At 45.6% G+C, this 9,734-nt stretch overlaps 1 pseudogene; it reads right to left on the reverse strand.

Moving 5' to 3' along the window:
• Positions 1-697: 697 nt before the first annotated feature.
• LOC127032516 (olfactory receptor 1009-like) lies at positions 698-2,019 on the reverse strand (annotated as a pseudogene).
• Positions 2,020-9,734: the final 7,715 nt, after the last annotated feature.

Here is a 9,734-nt window from a genome sequence, read left to right on the forward strand (position 1 = left end):
TCCCATCCTCTGAAGTGAAGATTAATGCAAAGAATTCATTTAGCTTCTCCACAACAGCAATGTCTTTCCTGAGTGATCCTTTAGCATCTTGATCATCCAATAGCCTCATTGATTGTTTGTCTGGCTTCCTGATTCCAATGTACTTAAAAAAATGCAATTAGTTTTTGTGTCCTTAGCTAATTTTCAAACAGTTAGTCCTCTACTATGTGAGCAAGAACAGTGTAGGCAAACATCTGAGAGAGAGAAAACTTAGTAACACCTCAGAGCCCTGGCCCATCCCATCCAAGATCCTATCTCCAACCATGGCCATCCCTGATGCTTCAGAGGAAGGAGAAAAAAAAAACCTCCCTCCCAGAATATGTTGGTGGAAGAAGGAAGGATTCCTTCATGAACCGTGGTGTCCGGCTGAAACCCTGAAGCATGTCCTTTAGGAACATAAGACATAAGCCAGAAGTAAGCACCAGGGTTGCTGAGCCCTGCCCCACACCATCACACCGTCATAATTTTATCCAACACTTTCTTAAAACTAATTAAGTTGTGGATCCCTACAGTTCCTATTAGAAGTTTGTTCCAGAACCTCACCCTTCTGAGGGTGAGAAACTTTTCTCTAATTTCCAGCCTGAATTTGTTAATGGCCAGTTATATCCATTTGATTTTGTGGAAACAAGACAGAATTAGGAAGAGGAGCTCTAGCATGACTTTTATCCCAGTGGCTATGGTACTTATCTCAAATGTGGGAGACCCCCGCTTCAAGTGTCTGATGAGGAGAAATGATTGGAACAGAGATCTGTCCCCTCCCAGGTGCATGCCTTGGCCACTGCATTATGGGATATCTATCAATTTCTCCTGTTCAAGACCCTTTGTGGGTCTAACTCCAGCACCCATTGGTTCCAATGGAGCTATGCTGATTTACATGATCTAAGGATCTGGAAAATTGACTTCAATGAATCTGTACTGGATCTGTGGAGGATTTCGCCCAAAGTGTCATTCTATTATCTGAGCTGAGAATGTCTCAAACACTAGTTACCCACAAATCTATGCTTTCTGACTTTCAAAAAATGAGAGAATCAACGCTAACTGAGAAACCTGAATTTCCCCAATATATTCCTTAGAGCCGTTCTCACCGCCTTGTTTTTCAGGCTGTAGATGATGGGGTTTAACATGGGGGTCAAGATGCTGTACTGGATGGAGAATATTTCATCCAGAACCACAGAGGAGACTGAGCTGGGTTATGTGTACTGGAAAAAAGCTGTGAAGTACAACAAACCAACCACAATCAGGTGGGTGCTGCAGCTGGAGAAGGCTTTACGCCTGCCCTCTGCAAAGCGTATCCTCAGGACGATGGAGATGATATAAATGTAGGAGATCAGGGTGAGGAGGAAGGAGCTTGACCCAAATATCACAAAAGAAGTAAGAAGCACCACTTGATTGGTGAGGGTGTCAGTGCAGGCCAGTTGTAACAGAGGAGAGAGCTCACAGCTGAAATGACTGATTTGATTGGGCCCATAAAAATGCAACTTGAGGGCAAAAACTGTGTTAAGAAGGTCATAGAAGAAGCCCATGGTCCATGCACCACTTACCAGCTGAACGCAGATTCCTTTGCTCATTGTCTGCACGTAATGTAATGGATCACAGATGGCAGCATAGCAGTCATAAGCCATGGCTGAGAGAATGAAAATTTCAGCACCAACTGAGAGATAAAAAAGGAACATCTGGGCTATGCAGCCATTGACAGAAATAGTTTTGTGCTCTGCTAGGTATTTGTGCTCTGCTAGGTATCAGTATTTTAGGCACCGTGACTGAGGAATAGCAGATATCAACAAAGGATAAATGGAAAAGAAAGATCTACATAGGGGTGTGAAGGTGAGAATCAGCTCTTATCACCACCATGATCACTATATTACCACCCAGAGTGATTAGGTAAATAACTAAAAAAAGGAGAAAGAGGAAAATCTGCATCTGTGGGTCACTGGAAAGTGCCAGGAGGATAAATTCGGTCACTGTGGTTTGACTTTTCATTGTCAATTATTCAGGAAATCTGTGACCTGGAAGATGAGAAAAAAAATGAAATTAACACTTATAAAAATAAATTAAAATGGTATGTGGAGATGATCTGTTCCATAGGCTGAATGTAAAGAGAGTCCTATTCCATAGAGAGAAAGAGAGATGGTATTTGTATGTTATAATAGACAAATTAGGCTGGATACACAAAAGGACTTGGGCACCTATCATAAACCTAGTCCCAGATTTGGACCTTAGAGTCCAAAATATGGGGGTTAGCATGAAAACCTCCAAGCTTAGTTACCAGCTTGGACCTGGTAAAGCTGCCACCACCCAAAAAAATTAGAGTGTTTTGGGGCACTCTGGTCCCCCCAAAAACCTTCCCTGGGGACCCCAAGACCCAAATCCCTTGAGTCTCACAACAAAGGGAAATAAACCTTTTCCCTTCCCCCCTCCAGGTGTTCCTGGAGAGATACACAGAAGCAAACTCCGTGAATCTAAACAGAGGGAGTGCACCCTCTCTATTTCCAGTCCTGGAAACACAAGCACTTCCCTCTTCACCCAGAGGGAATGCAAAGTCAGGCTAGTAAATCTAACACACACAGATTTCCCCCTGACTTCTTCCTCCCACCAATTCCCTAGTGAGCTGCAGACTCAATTCACTGGAGTTCCCCACTAAAGAAAAACTCCAACAGGTCTTAAAATAAAGCTTTATATAAAAAGAAAGAAAAATACATAAACATGGTCTCTCTGTATTAAGGTGACAAATACAGGGTCATTTGCTTAAAAGAATATTGAATAAACAGCCTTATTTAAAAAGAATACAATTCAAAGCACTCCAGCAACTATAGACATGTAAATACAAAAAGAAAAACAATAGCAACCTTACTGCCTTACTATATTGTACTCACAACTTGGAAACAGAAGATTAGAAAGCAGGAAAACAGAAATCCCTTCTCATAGCCAAGAGAGCATACAGGCAGAAGACCCAAGAACAAAGGACTCACACACAAAAAACCCTCCACCCAGATTTGAAAAAGTCTTGTTTCCTGACTGGTCCTCTGGTCAGGTGTTTCAGGAACTTCTTTTTAGGTGTAAGAGACATTAACCCTTAGCTATCTGTTTATGACACGCCCCCCAAATTGCAGACAGTGGGGAAGCTCACTGGCGGCGATTTCCTCCTAGAACTTTAAACTAAACAGATTAATACAATACATGCACCATTACATATACCACTAAGTATATAACTAACAGACTTCTACATTTTAAGAACACTTTTTAACTACTGGATTCTGGGAAACTCTCACGGGAGAGTGCATCAGCTACTTTGTTAGAAGCTCCTGAGATGTGCTGAATTTCAAAATCAAAATCTTGGAGAACTAAACTCCAACGAAGAAGTTTCTTGTTGTTCCCCTTGGCAGTATGAAGCCATTTTAGTACAGCATGGTCAGTTTGTAGCTGGAACCGCCATCCCCAAACATATGGGCGTAGCTTTTCCAGGGCGTACACAATGGCATAGCATTCCTTTTCACTGACTGACCAGTGACTTTCCCTCTCAGACAGTTTCTTGCTGAGAAACACGACAGGATGGAAGTTGTGATCCGTTGCTTCCTGCATGAGTACTGCTCCTGTACCACGCTCAGATGCATCCGTGGTTACTAGGAATGCCTTGTCAAAGTCCGGGGCCCTGAGCACAGGGTCAGACATGAGCGTTGCCTTAAGTTGGGTAAAGGCCTTTTGACACTCATCAGTCCACTTAACTGCATTTGGCTGGGTCTTTTTGGTCAGGTCAGTCACTGGGGCAGCGATTTGGCTGTAGTGTGGTACAAATCGCCTGTAGTACCCGGCCAAGCCTAAGAAGGATTGGACCTGTTTCTTTGACCTTGGGACAGGCCACTTTTGGATAGCATCCACCTTGGCCTGAAGGGAGTTTATGGTTCCTCGACCCACCTGGTGTCCCAGGTAAGTCACTCTGTTTTGGCCTGACACTTTTTGGCCTTAACAGTTAGTCCGGCCTGCTTGATGCGCTCAAAGACCTTTTCCAGGTGTAGTAGGTGTTCGGGCCAGGAGTCAGAAAAAATGGCCACATCATCGAGGTAGGCAACTGAAAATTCTCCCAGTCCTGCTAGTAGACCATCTACCAGCCTCTGGAAGGTGGCGGGTGCATTTCGAAGGCTGAAAGGAAGGACATTGAATTCATACACCCCCGCATGGGTGTCGATTGCTGACCTTTCCTTGGCAGGTTCATCTAGCGGTACTTGCCAGTACCCCTTGGTTCAGTCTATTGTAGAGATGAACTGGGCACGTCCCAACTTCTCCAATAGTTCATCGGTGCGTGGTATTGGATAGTTGTCCGGACGAGTTACCGCATTAAGCTTATGGTAGTCCACACAAAAGCGTATTTCCCCATCTGGTTTGGGTACCAGAACCACTGGAGATGCCCATGCACTGGTAGATGAGCAGATTATACCCATCTGTAGCATGTTCTGGATCTCCCGTTCTATAGCAGCTTGGGCATGAGGAGACACCCGGTAGGGTGGGGTTCTAATTGGGTGAGCATTACCTGTGTCAATGGAGTGGTATGCCCATTCAGTCCGTCCTGGGGTGGCTGAGAACAGTGGGGCGAAGCTAGTGCACAGCTCCTTGATTTGTCGCCGCTGCAGACATTCCAGAGTGGTTGAGAGGTTTACCTCTTCCACACCACCGTCACTTTTTCCCTTCGTAGTAGACACCGTCAGGCCACTCAGCATCATCTCCCTGGACTGTAAACTGACAAACCTGTAAGTCTCTGGAATAGAAAGGCTTGAGAGAATTAACATGGTACACTCTGGGCTTTAGTGAGGAATTGGGAAATGCTATGAGGTAGTTCACAGTTCCCAGGCACTCTTGGACCGTGAATGGCCCTTCCCATGATGCTTCCATCTTATGGGCCTGTTGCGTCTTCAAAACCATAACCTGGTCTCCTACCTTGAAGGAACGTTCTCTGGCATGTCTGTCATACAGGACTTTTGCTCTTCCTGAGCATCCTTTAGGTTTTCTCTAGCAAGGGCTAAAGAGTGTCGGAGGGTGCTTTGTAGGTTGCTTACAAAGTCCAGAATGTTAGTTCCTGGAGAAGGCATAAACCCCTCCCATTGCTGCTTCACCAACTGTAATGGTCCCTTAACCTCGTGACCATACACAAGTTCAAACAGTGAAAAACCTAAACTGGGATGTGGTACAGCCCTGTAGGCAAACAGCAACTGCTGCAACACTAGGTCCCAATTATTGGAGTATTCATTGACGAATTTACGTATCATGGCCCCCAAAGTTTCATTAAACCTTTCCACCAGGCCATTGGATTGATGGTGGTACGAGGTGGCAACCAAGTGATTCACCCCATGAGTTTCCCACAGTTTTTGCATGGTCCCTGCCAGGAAATTAGATCCTGAATCTGTAAGGATGTCGGAGGGCCAACCTACCCTGGCAAAAATTTCTGTTAGGGCCAGGCACACAGTGTTAGCCCTGGTGTTGCCTAGAGCTACTGCTTCCGGCCATCAGGTAGCAAAGTCCACGAAAGTCAGTACGTACTGCTTTCCTCTGGGCGTCTTTTTTGGTAAAGGACCCAGAATATCCACAGCTACTTGCTGAAATGGGACCTCAATTATGGGGAGTGGCCGGAGAGGGGCCTTGACCTGGTCTTGAGGTTTTCCCACTCTTTGGCATACCTCACAAGACCGGACATACTTGGCAACGTCCTTGCCCATCCCCTCCCAGTGGAAGGACTTCCCCAACCGGTCCTTGGTTCTTTTCACCCCAGCATGGCCACTGGGATGATCATGGGCTAAGCTTAAGAGCTTCCCCCGGTACTTAGTTGGAACCACAAACTGTTTTTGCGGCTGCCATTCTTCCCGGTGTCCACCAGAAAGAATCTCCTTGTATAAAAGTCCTTGGTCTATAACAAACCTGGATCGATTAGAAGAGCTGAGAGGCGGTGGGGTGCTTTGTGCCACCGCCCACGCTTTCTGAAGGCTGTTATCTGCTTCCTGCTCAGTCTGGAACTGTTCCCTTGAAGCTGGGGTCACCAGTTCTTCCTCAGACTGTGGACTTGGGCTTGGTCCCTCTGGAAGCGATGTAGGTGATGGGGTTGTTTCCGTTGCTGGTGAACCGCTCTCCGCTGGTGCACCTGAGGGTATTTCAGGCTCGGGCTGAGCCTTTTGGGTATGGCTGTCTATTGCTTCTGCCAGTTCTGGCTCGCTGGCACCCTCTGGCGTTGAGTTTGAAGATGTGGTTGCACTTGCTGGTGCTGGTTGCTGTTCCAGTTCCGGGCCTGGGACTGGAGGTGCTGTGGCTGCTTCAGTGGTTGGCATGGAATCCGGGTCCACTACCTCTGTCTGGGTCTCTGGTAACACAGACGGGGTGTCTGTGGACGGCTCAGGAACAGGAATGGGTCTGGAAGTTTGCCTGGTTTGGCTACGTGTAACCATTCCCACTCTCTTGGCCCACTTCACCTGGTTGGCCAAGTCTTCCCCCAGTCGCATGGGGATAGGATAATTGTCATAGACTGCAAAAGTCCACATTCCTGACCAGCCTTTGTACTGGACAGGCAGTTCAGCTGTAGGTAAGTCTACAGCTTGTGACACGAAGGGGTAAATTGTCACTTTGGCCTTTGGGTTGATGAATTTGGGGTCTACGAAGGATTGGTGGATAGCTGACACTTGTGCCCCTGTGTCTCTCCACGCAGTAACCTTCTTTCCGCCCACTCTCAAATTTTCCCTTCGCTCCAAGGGTATTTGAGAGGCATCCGGGCCTGGGGATCTTTTGTGTGATGGTGGTGTAATGAACTGCACTCGGATGGCGTTCTTTGAACAGTTGGCCTTGATATGTCCCAGTTCATTACACTTAAAGCATCTTCCATCTGATGGGTCACTGGGCCGAGGTGAGTTACTGGAGACTGGTGAGGTGGAAGAATAGGGCGTCTGTCGCTTTACTTGGGTTGTATGTGGGGTCTTTGGCTGTCCTCGGTTGTAGGGTTTATGGTCGGTGTGCCCCCTGGGGTATTCATCCCCCTTGACAGTAGCTTTCTTGCTTTCTGCCACTTCCATCCTTCTGGCTCCAATCTCCCCCGCCTCAGCGAGATTTTTGGGTTTTCCATCTTGTATGTACCGTGTGATGTCCTCAGGAACACCATCCAAGAATTGCTCCATTTGTATGAGGAGGTGCAGTTCTTCCAAGGTTTTAACATTGTGTCCTGATGACCAGGCCTCATAATTTTTCCCAACGTAGTAGGCATGTTTGGGAAATGACACATCTGGTTTCCACTTTTGGGTTCTGAAACACCGACAGGCATGATCCGGGGTTATCCCCATTCTGTATCTGGCCTTGGTTTGAAAAAGTTTATAGTCGTTCATTTGCTGCATAAGCATTTCAGCTGCCACCTCTGCTAAAGGTCCACTGAGCTGTGGCCTCAATTCTACCATGCACTGGTCTTCAGGGATGCTGTACCCAAGACAGGCTCTTTCAAAATTTTCCAAGAAGGCCTCGGTGTCATCACCTACCTTGTAGGTGGGAAATTTTCTGTGATGTGGAACCATGATTGGCGAAGGATTGTTAGGATTGGCTGGCGCATGCAACCCAGCTTGCGCTAAGTCCAGTTCATGTTTTCTCTGTTTTTCCTTCTCTTCACTTTCTTTCTGTTGTTTTTCCATTTCTTTTTGTTGTTTTTCCATTTCTCGGCGGTAGGCTACCTCTTCTTCTGCTTGTTTCATTTTGTGGGCCACTTCTTCTTCTTGTAGTTTTCTGTGGTGGGCTGCATTTTTGGTTTCTTCTTGTTTTTGTAGCCTTTCCATCTCTTGTTTGTGAGTTGCCTCATCTCTGGCCATCTGTGTTCTGAGCAGTTCTATCTGTTTTTCCATTGCCTCGAGCTGTACTGCCTCTGGTTTTCGTGACATCTTGTTTTCTTGTGTTGGGGTGCCCTCCGGTGTTTATTGTCTGAACTGCAGGCTCTGTTGCCTCTTGGGGTCTGCCTAGCAACAGTGCCTTTTTCCCTTTCTTTCTCTAGCTAACTTTTTCAATGTAAAGTAAACCAGAAAAACCACTTTATTTGCATATATATAGTGCTGGTATTTGCCTCCTAATGGGAGTGCTATTGTGTGAGAAAAGACCCTTAACAGTCTCTTAATGGTTGTTTGCTTAATATGCAAGCCACAGCTGCCAGAGAGAGCAGAGAAAAAAAAATTCTCTCTGGTTCTCTTTTAAAACCAAACTGTTTCTCTCTGCTAAAAAGCCCCTAGCAGAGAAAAGAAAAATATAATATTCCTACTGGCTTCTGGATTCTATCTCACCACTGCCACTCATGTCAATAACCTAGTCCCAGATTTGGACCTTAGCGTCCAAAATATGGGGCTTAGCATGAAAACCTCTGATAAAGAAAACTAACCCCAGGCCCAAAAGCCGGGTCTTGATCAAGCTAATAATTACATCAAGGCCATAGGCCTCAATCACACTAACATATAGAAGAGTAAGAAAAATGATGATCAATTACTAGCCCACCTGAGGCTCACTCTCTGATTTTAGTATACACTATCATAACACTACTATCATAACACTATCATAATATTATTAAATGCTGCTAAACAATCAAATGCTGCTATAAGGGGTTAAACTGACATGAAATCCCTTAAATAACCAATCTATCACTGCCGGAATAGACTAACAGCTGTTGGGTCATTATAGTTTATTAAATAGCTCATGTAAGCATAAAATATAACTCATAATAACTTGGCTAACAGAACAAACAATATGTATTTTTGGAACACAAGTGCCTCAAAAATGCTTAAGTAACAGCTGCTTGACCGCAAGTAAAGGGTAACCGAAGTGTCAAGGTCTTGGCAATTGCGAGAACTTCCTATGAGGAAGTAGAAAAGACCAAGCTTTGCAATTTTTAGCTCTTTTCGCAATATATAAAAATAATTAATAGCAATTGTTTTGAAAAGATGTCATATATTAGCCAAATAAGGTAATGACGGATGTATAAGCTCATATGATAATTTGCGGTTTTAGGCTTTATAAGCACAGGTATCACTGCTGTAAGGTAGAGCGACTTGCCCCTTGCTAGGGGACCTGTCGTCTCTCCGTGCATATGCATGTATTCTCTGATTAATCAATAAAGGAGCCTCAGGCTGTCTGATCAACTCAACACGGTGGTGGTCATTTTCCACGACACCTCCAAGCTTAGTTACCAGCTTGGACCTGGTACTGCTGCCACTACCCAAAAAATTAGAGTGTTTTGGGGCACTCTGGTCCCCCCAAAAACCTTCCCTGGGGACCCCAAGACCCAAATCCCTTGAGTCTCACAACAAAGGGAAATAAATCTTTTCCCTCCACCCAAAAAATTAGAGTGTTTTGGGGCACTCTGGTCCCCCCAAAAACCTTCCCTGGGGACCCCAAGACCCAAATCCCTTGAGTCTCACAACAAAGGGAAATAAATCTTTTCCCTTCCCCCCTCCAGGTGCTCCTGGAGAGATACACAGAAGCAACCTCCGTGAATTTAAGCAGAGGGAGTCCACCCTCTCTAATTCCAGTCCTGGAAACAAAAGCACTTCCCTCTTCACCCAGAGGGAATGCAAAGTCAGGCTAGTAAATCTAACACACACAGATCTCCCCCTGACTTCTTCTTCCCACCAATTCCCTGGTGAGCTGCAGACTCAATTCCCTGGAGTCCCTCAGTAAAGAAAAACTCCAACAGATCTTAAAAG

This window comes from Gopherus flavomarginatus, chromosome 12, assembly GCF_025201925.1.
Source record: "Gopherus flavomarginatus isolate rGopFla2 chromosome 12, rGopFla2.mat.asm, whole genome shotgun sequence".
NCBI lineage: Eukaryota > Metazoa > Chordata > Testudines > Testudinidae > Gopherus > Gopherus flavomarginatus.